Source organism: Pinus tabuliformis, chromosome 9 (genome assembly GCF_031772625.1).
Source record: "Pinus tabuliformis cultivar Carrire ecotype Pingquan chromosome 9, CPIR1, whole genome shotgun sequence".
Lineage (NCBI taxonomy): Eukaryota > Viridiplantae > Streptophyta > Pinopsida > Pinales > Pinaceae > Pinus > Pinus tabuliformis.
The window spans coordinates 859,049,170-859,060,776 of NC_142307.1; the positions used below are offsets into that span (position 1 = coordinate 859,049,170).

The following is an 11,607-nucleotide window of genomic DNA, read 5'->3' on the forward strand; positions in this document are numbered from 1 at the left end:
GACCCTACCTCCTTCAATAAACCAGTAATAGGAGTCCAGGTTAGGTTGGTGGCTAGGTTCTTTTGTCTCTGGGTCCTCCTCTTTAGTTTCTTGTTGCTCCCCTACCTTCCTTTCAAATTTATGTGGCTCGTGTAGATTCAGTAGAGTATCATGTAGGACTGTTTTTTCTTCTTGTAGATTTTGTTGTGGATCCTGTAGGATTGCTTTTCCCTTTGACGAAGTTGATCTAGTAATAGGCCTCCTCACATAGGTGATAGGAGACTGAGGGGAAGGCACTTTGTCATTTTTTGTAGGGGAATCTTCAATCACAATAGGAAATTTGGTTGATGTTTGTGGCTTTCCCTATCTTATTCTTGTGCTCTTTCTAGTCCTGAAATATAGTGGGGTCTGCCTCTGCCTTTTTCCTTTTTGCTTGATTGGGGTGCTGAGATCAGTGAGGGAAGTTGTTGCCTCCCTCTCAGTGGCTTCTGGAGACACCCTAGGTGACTCCTCCTTGTTTTATATCCCCTTTGTTCCATTACATTCTTCCTTTATGCCCTTCATGTCTTCTTCTTCTTATAGATCTTCATCATCTCTTTCAGTTTCCTCGTTAATTTTCTCCTATGTTTCTTCATCATCCTCCTTCTCTTCTCCTTCTTCTTCTTTATCTTCATCATGTTCCTCTGTGTCAGCTCCTTCTTCATCCATCTCATCCTCATCTCCTTTTGTATCTTCCTCTTCCTGTTTTACTTCCTCTTCACTGCCTATAGGACTAACATCATAAGTGAGAGCTTTGATGTCATCCTCTGCTGGCATGTCTCTAAAAACTAACCTTGTTATAGGAGTTCTAAGGTTTTGGAGGGAATCTTCTATGAGGATCTTAATCAACCCATGATGAGCTAATTTTTGGGAATTTCCCTCCTTCACTTTGATGGTTGAGTCTATGAGTGATTGAAGCAAGAAGTATGGTATGCTGAGCCTTTGGTGAGGGGGTGTTTCTGCTCCAAATCTTAATTCCTCAAGGGTCCTTAAATAATAGCCATATACTACACTATACCTACCCTCACATGAGATGTATTTGATCAGTTGGTAGCCTACCTCATTCCATGGATATGGCAGACTTTCCCTCCTTACTCCATTTTTGTCCTTAGTGGGTTCCTCACCTTCTAAAAAGAATTTTCTTTTGGCAACCTGGCTATCTCCTTTGTCTTCTTTCCTCCATGGTATTCCTAGGGGAAGTGTGGTGACTCTGTTGATGAGCTCAGGGGTGAGATCTATAGTGAGGCCCCTTATTACAATAGTGGCATGGATTCTGGTGTGTGGAGTGAGGGAGAGAGCAAATTCTTGAGCCACCTCATCATCATACCCTCTGAATTTTTCAAAAAACCCCATCCAATTATGTCTTGTGAAGATTTCAAGCACTTGGGGGTGTTGTTGGATTCTCACAGTGTTTGTGGGCTCTCTCCTATTAAACCCTCCTGTCATCTTGCTAGTGAAGCTTGAGGAGAAAATGAGAGGGTTGAAACAATTTTTCAAATGCAGAAGAAAAATAGAGATGATTGTGTATTTAATTCCCTTCACACAGTTGCTAAATTTACTCAAATTTAGAGGATTCTAGGTTCATTCACTTGAAATGGGGGATGTAATATCAAAGCCTACCTCTTTAGATTGTTTGCAGTGGCCAACTCCCGTGATATCCCTTCTGAACTCTTCTCTTCCAATCCTGTATATAGTCTTTGTGTATCTTGTAGACAGTCTCTATGTATCCTGTAGACAGTCTCTATGTATCCTATAGGAATTCCTGTGCATGCTCCTGTAGGAATTCCTGTGCAGTGAACGATGGATCTTTGCTTTCGGTGGGTTGCCTGGGTTATGAGAGTGACTTGAGTGAGGGAGTTTCGAGGAGGTGAAATGCATGAATGCATGGGAACAATGTTTTATTTCCTCTTATGGTGATTCAGGGTGAGGTGGTGTGCTAGAAGCAAAGGTACGTTGCCATTTTTGAATCGTTGGTACCCACTACCACCTCATCATTTCCGACTCCCCGTAATCAACTCCCACCTTGTAGATTCGTATTTTAACTGCTTTTTGTCATACTCCTTCTCTGTCTTTGAGTTGACTGCAGCCACATGTGAGAGGACACCCGATTGTGCATGTGTTACTGAACGAAGGTGGCAAAGTTAACTGGCCACATTTTCACTTATAAACCAACTATCTCATAACCCTTACATTTTTTTTACTACATGGTGCATATGAGAGTGTAACGGGATACTTACCTGTGGTTCCAATGCTATGTTGCAGTTGTCAAAGACCAGAGGTGATGTTGTGTATATTTGTTGCATGCCATTATTCTTCCTCCTCTTGTTGTCTGCTAATGACCTCTTTGTTTTTGTAGGTACCTGTGGTTGAAGATTTGATGTTGCTGCTTTGGATCTCCTGGATCATCATGGTAAAGAATTGTTACTAGTGATTGGTATTATGTGGGATAGGCTACTACAGGATTTCCTACAGGATGCCTTGTAGCTGCTTCTCCCTCGAAAATCTTTAATCATTTTTATTGTTGGAACTGTGAGGATGGTGACATGGATGGAAAGATGGAGTGGGAGTGTGGAGAGAAAAGAATACTTAGGTGATGCTCTTTTTTCCTCTCTATTTCTTTTTTTTTCTTTTTCTTTTTTTGTTTTGAATGGTGAGTGTAAGGATGATGATGGTGGACAAGGTGTGGTGCTAGATCATGAAGAGGGTGTAGAAATTTTGAATAATATGACACTTATTCATAGAGATTATCCTGATTATACACTATTGCGGAATGCATGCATAATACATAACCTCCTCTACGTTGATCATCAATTTTGCGGAATTAAAAACAATGAAACATCAATCGCATGCGCACATTAACACAGTATGTAACCCAAGGAAAGCATACAGCTGAAAACCCCACACTATCTGTATATTATATTGATAGAGAACATGTAACAATACATAGTACAATACTCCTCGCAAGTACTCAGCACTATCTCCACCTGTTACACACAAACTAGCTCAGATCTGAATCAATCACAGGTTCAAATCTCCTCTGCTGTCTGCCTGCCTCTACTGCGCAATCCAAAGTGAGTATGATTACTTTCCAAGCTCGTTTTTACTTGGCTTGTACTGTGCAATCCTCATTGGCAATCTCCATCAATGCATGTGCAAATCTCATGCACAACTATAGTCACAACTGATAGCAATCTCAACCTCTAACACCTGTCTCTATTGAACTGTCCATGCACTGAGTTAATTGATGTATTCTTTAGTTGCTTTATGAGTTAATAATTAGTGAATTAATTAACAATTAATTCACATCACTCATCACTAGTGTATTTGCAGTTAAACTAAATACAACTAGTTCAACCAAGTCAAACTGAAAACAACTCCATCAACTCCTCAATCAACTCCACCAAACTCAATCACTTGAGTTCTAACTGAAGTCCACCATGCAATAGCTCAACTGACCCATAAGAAAAGCATATTTCCTTCTGACAGCTGCATGTGCCACATCCGTAGCTCGAACTGAAGTGCTCCAAGAGGATAAGATAATGTTTATAGTCCAAATATTATTATGAGCTAATAATATTCGACTGTTCTATTTTTTAGCCTGGCAGTCTAAAAATAGACTCCACCCATATGTCTAAAGATATAAGTCCATCTATTTTTACCAACATGACCAATCATCCACAAATAGCATCCTGCAACTCATAGACCATGATCCATATGTCTAAAAATAGACATAGTCTAAAAATAGAATTTACGCCAAAAATAGCTTGCGGGCCCACTTAGTGAAGGCGACTCCTTTCCACTAAGCTCCATCATCTTGTTGCATTCTCAACACTCCCTCTCAACAAGATATGGATTATCTGCAACCCCTATCCTGCCTCGGTGGTATTCGAATTTGCTCCTGGTGAGCGCCTTCGTCAAGATATCAGCATCCTGATCCTCCGTTGGAATGTACGAAAGTAACATGACTCTCCACTGCACACAATCTCTGATATGATGGTACCTGATGTCAATGTGCTTGGATCTATCATGAAATACTGGATTAGCCGAGAGTTTAATGCAACTCTGGTTATCACAATAAATCACTGTAGGCTCCAAGTGAGAACCGAACAATCCGACCAGGATCTTCCTCATCCATATAACCTCGCATGCAGCCAAACTTGCTACCATATACTCAGCCTCTGCTGAACTGAGTGCCATGGATCTCTGCTTCCTGCTGTACCAAGAAAATGTTGTCGACCAGATACTGAAGATCCCTTCAGATGTGCTCTTTCTGTCCGTTGGACTCCCTGCCCAATCTGCATCCGTGAAGCCACATAGCTTCACCTCATCCTCCTGTCTATACCACAATCCATATCCTGATGTGCCTCTGAGATAACGCAATACATGCTTGCCTGCCTTCCAGAAGAGCTTGGTTGGCTTAACCATAGCTTGTGAAAGCTGGTTAACAGCATACCATATATCGGGTCGTGTATTGACCAGATACATAAACGACCCCACCAACTGTCGATAAACAGTGGCATCCACTACCTCCACTGAAGTAGCATCCTCCTTCCTCCAACCTCCAGGAAGAGGAGTATCAACAAGCTTGCAGCCATGCATGTTGAACTTCTCCAGTATCTCCCAAGCATACTTACCCTGAGAAACAAATAGTCCATCACTGCGCTGCCAAATTTCCAATCCCAGGAAATAATGAAGGAGGCCGAAGTCCTTCATCTCAAACTCCTTAGCAAGATCATCCTTTCATGAAAGTATCAACAGCTCATCACCTATCAGAATCAAATCATCTACATAAAAGTACAATGATAAGCAACTTACCCTCCACCACAATCTGGTATAGGTTAGGATCCACCTCACTCTTGGAGAATCCAAGTCCGGTGAAATAACTGTCTATCTGTGTGTACCAAGCATGTGGTGATTGTTTCAACCCATATAGCGCTCTCTTGAGCCTGCACACATGCAACTCGCTGCTGAAGATCTCGAAACCTTCGAGCTACTCTATGTACATCTCCTCCTCAATGACTCTGTTGAGGAACGCAGTCTTCACATCCATCTGATGAATGTGCCACCCCATCTACGCTGAGAGAGCAAGAATCGTCCGTATGGAAGAATACCTTGTGACAGGTGCAAAGGTCTCTGTTGGAACTCAGAAATGTCATATTTTCATCCACCTTTTTCTTCACTATTCCTTACATTTCATCATCCCATTAACCTTTTATCATATCATTTTCATAAATACATTTGGGTTTCACCTTATTATTTTCCATTTTATTCATTTTTGTATTACAAGTGAATTTATGATTAAATCTTAGAAAATATACATATTTTTATATATATCTCAAGAATATGTGAGTTTTGTGATGTGTAGGAAATATGTGAAGAATTAATATCTCCTCCACCATATTAAGGAGATAATTATGCAAGCCTATTCCTAAGGAGAAAATCATGGAAGATTTGGTTGGCATATCTTATCCATATCTCCTCCACCATATTAAGGAGATAATTATGCAAGCCTATTCCTAAGGAGAAAATCATGGAGGATTTGGTTAGCATATCTTATCCAAGATATGTGAGAGATTTTTGGAGGATTCAAAGGGATAATATTTTGTAATAATGGGAAAGTAGTTGAAAATGCTTGAGAGATTTGTGGAGGATTCAAAGGGATCATATATTGTAATAATGGTAAATTAGTTGAGAGTGCTTGAGAGAATATTGGATATGTAATTATGAGATGGTTATCTTCCTCATGTATATAAGAGAGTGCTCTCTCTTCATTTTGATAATAATGAATAATGAATAATGGAAAGGAATTCTTAGTTTTTCATCTTTTATTGTTATGCTTTCATGATTTGTAATTTGATTCTTGTAATATAATTTGAGATAGTTATATTGTTGTGAGCTCACATATGTTGTTTGTCATTCAATTCTTCACATGTTGTATTGCTTTTCCTTTATGCAATTTTCTGCTTTCATATTTAGTGTTTCAATGCCTTCCTAGATTAATTTGATTTCAGTAATTTAGATTAGATTAGTTCCACTTCAGTCCTACATATATAGTGCATGTGTCTTGTAAGTCTACGAACCTCAGATTGACAGATTAAATAGTTGGGCAAATACTACAACAGAATTAAACGATAATATTTTCACCCGACATTTTGGCGCCGTTGCCGGGGAGGCACGATGGATTGAAGTTTAGTTTGATTTTTCATGCAAGTGTGTTTAGACATGTTCCTAACTCTGAGGTGTTAAGGCGGTAAGATGTGGGGAATAGCCTATGCATCGCATTCGAGATACCATAACAGGCTCGACCTCTTATGGATCATGGCATGTAGGGTGTGTTTACATGTATGCAAGTGTGAATTTCAATTTCTGCAAGTGTGTTTGATTTTCGCAACTGTGAAGAGTGTTTGATGAATTCATGGTTCATGGTTGTAGTTGAAGAATTCGATTACTCAATTAATGAGCAGCCCTTGTAATAGGGTTAATTGAGTATTGAATTCAAGATTATTTCTGTGGTCCTTTTGTTTTTAATAAATTCAATTTTTAGTGTGCTGATTTGGAAGATTTTTTGTATGTAAGAATTCCTTTTTCAACATGGTTTAACAATGAGTTTGAGCTTGGAACTACTCACTCAGATCCTAGCAGAAGTTGGGATCTCTTCTTCCTTGGAAGAGGAGATCTGGACAAGAATTAAAGGTTCAACTACTCCCCAAGAAACAAATGAAGATTCAACATCTGAAGAATCCTGCATATCTGATGGTGAACAATCATTCGAACAGGAGATCGAGGAAGAAGAACAGCAGATCGGAGAAGAAGAACAGGAGTTACAACATGATCTAAGTGAGAGAAACTGTGCTTATCAAAGCTTTATCGAACAATGGTTCCAGGTAAGTACTAGATTATATTCATCTTTTTATTTTTTAGTTCATTTACAGATACAACAACTATACTCATTCACTCTCAAATATTTTCATTTTTCATTTTCAAAATTGCTACTGAATCTATTTTTGTTACTGCTACGTGAGTGGCTTCATTGGAAGTTTAACTACACGTAACTAATTTGTAAATTCTAATTAGTATAGAGTAGCTAAGCTTTCATTTTCAGCGTTTGCTTTCATTTTCAGTTTTACTTTTACCTAGAATAAGTATGCTCTCCTCCGCACTTAGTGCAATCGCGAGGATCAGAAAATAGGAATGATTTAGACGACTAATTTCAGGAATAAATAAATGTTTTGCAATATGCTTCATCAAAAACATCTTTCAATATGCAAATCATTGTGTCCATTTGTTAAAAAAATTAAGTCTAGATAAAGTTTAGTTTCTTTCTAAATTTTAGTTTTTCATTGAAAAAAAAAACAAAATAATAATAATAAAACATTCACCCACATCTCAATTATAAAATAAATAAATAAATAAAAATTTAAAAGAATTTTGTAAAACAAAACAAAACGCAAACGCAATTCACAATAACCAATTGTCTGTGGCCGCATCCAATTTTTGGTCTTCTTCGATCATTCTGATTTTGGCATTCGGCATTGAAACTCCATCACCTGCAAGAAATGTTGTCTGCGCCGGGAGCTCCATCACTTCCATTTTAACATTTATAAAGACAACTATCTACACGAGTGGAATAATTATGTGTTTCATGCGGTGCGGTAGAGTAGTAACTGCCTCCTATCAATTACCAAAATCATCGAAAATCATCGAAAATCATCGAAAATCTGGGCACAAAATCCTCCAAAATCATCGAAAATCTGGCTTTTTCTGTCCAAGAAACTGACTGTGGTGAACACTTGCAATTTCTCTGTCTGGCCTGCAATTTCTGTGGGTTCAAGCAATCTCCCTCCTCCTCAGATGGCAGAAGTACCAGTGGGGCAGACACATTCATGGAACGTAGATCCATACTTGGACGGATCCCTCTGGGGGAGGACTGATTGTGTGTTCGATTCCCACGCCGATGCGGGGGCTTCCAAAACCTTCCCCCAGCAGGTGGGTACCATTCGTAAAAATGGGTACATCGTCATTAAGGCCAAACCCTGCAAAGTGGTTGAAGTATCCACTTCAAAAACCGGAAAACATGGGCATGCTAAGTGCCATTTTGTTGCAATTGATATTTTTTTTAATGGGAAAAAACTCGAAGATATTGTCCCATCTTCACACAACTGTGATGTCCCACATGTTACTCGCACTGATTTTCAATTGATTGAAATATCTAAGGACGGTTTTGTAAGTCTGCTGTCTGACAATGGAAACACCAAGGTTGATCTCAGGCTTCCTTCTGATGATCAACTACTTACCCAGATCAAAGATGGCTTTGGAGAGGGGAAAGATCTCGTTGTCACTGTGATGTCTGCAATGGGCGAAGAGCATATTTGTGCCCTGAAGGATATTGGTCCAAAGTAAATCTTAACTGCTGAATGCGAAGGATATGCTGTTATCCTTGAACTTTTATTACCCTTGCTTTCAGTCTAGTGCATTCAACATGTTGTTTTTGTAGGCATTTTGTGCACTATAAATGTCGAGGAAGCAGTTGAGTAATGCCGGTTACGTGCTACTCTATCATATGTTAAGTTTCTTGGAATCAAGCTACCTGCATGCTTGGTTATCGATATCTTCAAACTCTTTTTATCCTTGAAGGTTTTGCGGCATAAGGTCTGCCTCTGAAACTTTTTGCCCGTATGATGCATTTTCGCTTTCCTGTTTAATTATAAGGCTTTGCGAGAGGATTTAAAAAAATACTAAAAAAAAAAATAATAATAATAATAATAAAATAAAAATAAAAAAAATAATCATACAATAAAATTGCCCTCATTCATTTATAAACTAACTTCAACTGTTTTCAATCACTTCTGCAAACCAATAAAAACATTTTGCAAAAGTATTGCACAATCAATTAGTACATTGCATGGGGACATGCAATATTTCTAGTTGGGGGGAAATGAAAGTATGTTGGAATTTATCATTTATTTTTGTGGGCAAGAGTTAGGATGCATTTATTTTTGTGGGCAAGAGTTCGGATGCATATACTAACAATTGAAATGAGATTGGTGTTATGTGTAGGTCAACGAGAAGCTTATGCAGAAAGCTCAACATTCCAATGTGACACCCTTTTCATCCACAATTAGTGTAACTTCGAAAAATAATTAAAAAAAAAATGGACATTTCATAAATTCCTGAAAATGAGCTAATTTGTTTTTGAGTCACTTCATACAGGAATGATCGATGGAGATGGCACACAAAGGTGACAATTTTTATGCAGGAATGGTGCTAAGAATTGAAGACAATCTAATGCAAAAGTGATTTTTCGAAATCACAATGAAACATGCATCATTGGACGCTTGAAGGAACTAATTCTTCACTGCACATATCATGACATTTTCCACTACACAAAAATCCTTTTGCGTCATGACTACTCACCTTTTTCCTTCCAAATGCCTAGACCATCCTTATGTTGCAGCCCATCTTCCATTACCTTATCTTTCACAACTTCATGCACGCCTATTTTTCTGAATCGCATACATTCCTTTATCCTTTTCAGTTTATTTTTGCCTTCTAGTTTTCCTTTTGAATAAAACTCATTCCCTTTCCATGATTACATTGCCTTGTTTTCCTCGCCATGCTGATCCACACTTCTTGTCCGTGCGTTCTTTCCATTTATAGTCCTACCAAATCTTTTTGTACAAACTCGCATTGACTGATGTGGGATTCCTTAAGGCCCACCTTTCAACAAGTCTTGCCCCATCGACATCAACACCTTATCTGGGAAATAGACTAGAGTTCCTTTTGAGTACCTAGAGGCTTGCATGCCTTAATGGCAAGTTCTCTTGCTGACGATCATGGGAATACATCAATGTCCCTTGATCTTCAGATCTTGCAAGTGGCTCGACCTCGAAACATCCATTCGCACTTCGCAAGATGTACTTCGGTACCTTGGCACTCATTGACATCAATGGTGAGTTGCCTCGCATTGGTTAACGACATGCATCAATGGCCGGTAATCTAATGATTTCTTTTCATGCTCGACATCAACACATTCTTTCGCACGATTAGAATTGTACCAAGAAGTTTAGTAGCAGATGAAGGCTATGCACTTTTTCACGACTCCCTCAGCAGTTACAGCAGCATGAATTCTGATCTATGAGAGTATCATAGTTCCACTTTCAGCGTTTATCTTTTCCATGATTCAGCATCAGCAGTTCAGATTCCTTCATTTCTCAGGATCCAGTTACAACAACATCAGTCACATTTTCCTGATCCAACAGTAGCAGTAGCTACATTCCTATTGCATAGTTCATCATTCTTGGGTAAGTAGAGGTATGTTGTTTTCTAATCTTTAATCATGCAATTCCTTATATGCTAACTTGAATATTTTGGAAAATTCTCTCACCATGCTACATTTCCTTTCATGAGCCATGTCAAGTTGCATGAGGACATGCAACCAATTCAGTTGGGGGGGAGAACTATATTCACTACATATTCATTACCATGATTCCATTTCTTCACCACTATCACTCCATTTTTCTCATTTACCATTCACCAACATTTATTTTCCAATGATACTTTGTTGCACTTTGCTTCATACGCAATATTGGCATGCTTCATTAATATTACAAAAGGGCTTTCTTATGCACATTATGATTTCCAGTGAGTGTTTACATTATTATTGAAGAAAAGAGAACAGAAAACGAAATGAATGTTGTTAACACAAGAACCAACATTCTTTGTATTCATGGTTGTCACACAAGAACCAACCATAAGAAAATGTAAGTTGTTACTCATGTCTTTCACATATCCTGGAAACATTCATTATTAAAAGACATCATCATGTAAAGCCAAAGTTCAAGATGCCAAATGTTCTTAAAGAGACCCATGCATGGTTGCATGAGGACATGCAACAAGTTTAGTTGGGGAGGATGTTGGGACTCAGAAATGTCATATTTTCATCCACCTTTTTCTTCACTATTCCTTACATTTCATCATCCCATTAACCTTTTATCATATCATTTTCATAAATACATTTGGGTTTCACCTTCTTATTTTCCATTTTATTCATTTTTGTATTACAAGTGAATTGATGATTAAATATTATAAAATATACATATTTTTATATATATCTCAAGAATATGTGAGATTTGTGATGTGTAGGAAATATGTGAAGAATTAATATCTCCTCCACCATATTAAGGAGATAATTATGCAAGCCTATTCCTAAGGAGAAAATCATGGAGGATTTGGTTAGCATATCTTATCCAAGATATGTGAGAGATTTGTGGAGGATTCAAAGGGATCATATTTTGTAATAATGGGAAAGTAGTTGAAAATGCTTGAGAGATTTGTGGAGGATTCAAAGGGATCATATATTGTAATAATGGGAAATTAGTTGAGAGTGCTTGAGAGAATATTGGATATGTAATTATGAGATGGTTATCTTCCTCATGTATATAAGAGAGTGCTCTCTCTTCATTTTGATAATAATGAATAATGGAAAGGAATTCTTAGTTTTTCATCTTTTATTGTTATGCTTTCATGATTTGTAATTTGATTCTTGTAATATAATTTGAGATAGTTTTATTGTTGTGAGCTCACATATGT

General features: G+C 38.0%; 1 pseudogene; it reads left to right on the forward strand.

The window, feature by feature from the left end:
• Window positions 1-7,869: 7,869 nt before the first annotated feature.
• On the forward strand, window positions 7,870-8,564 carry LOC149151495 (eukaryotic translation initiation factor 5A-2 pseudogene; annotated as a pseudogene).
• The last annotated feature ends 3,043 nt before the right edge of the window (window positions 8,565-11,607 follow it).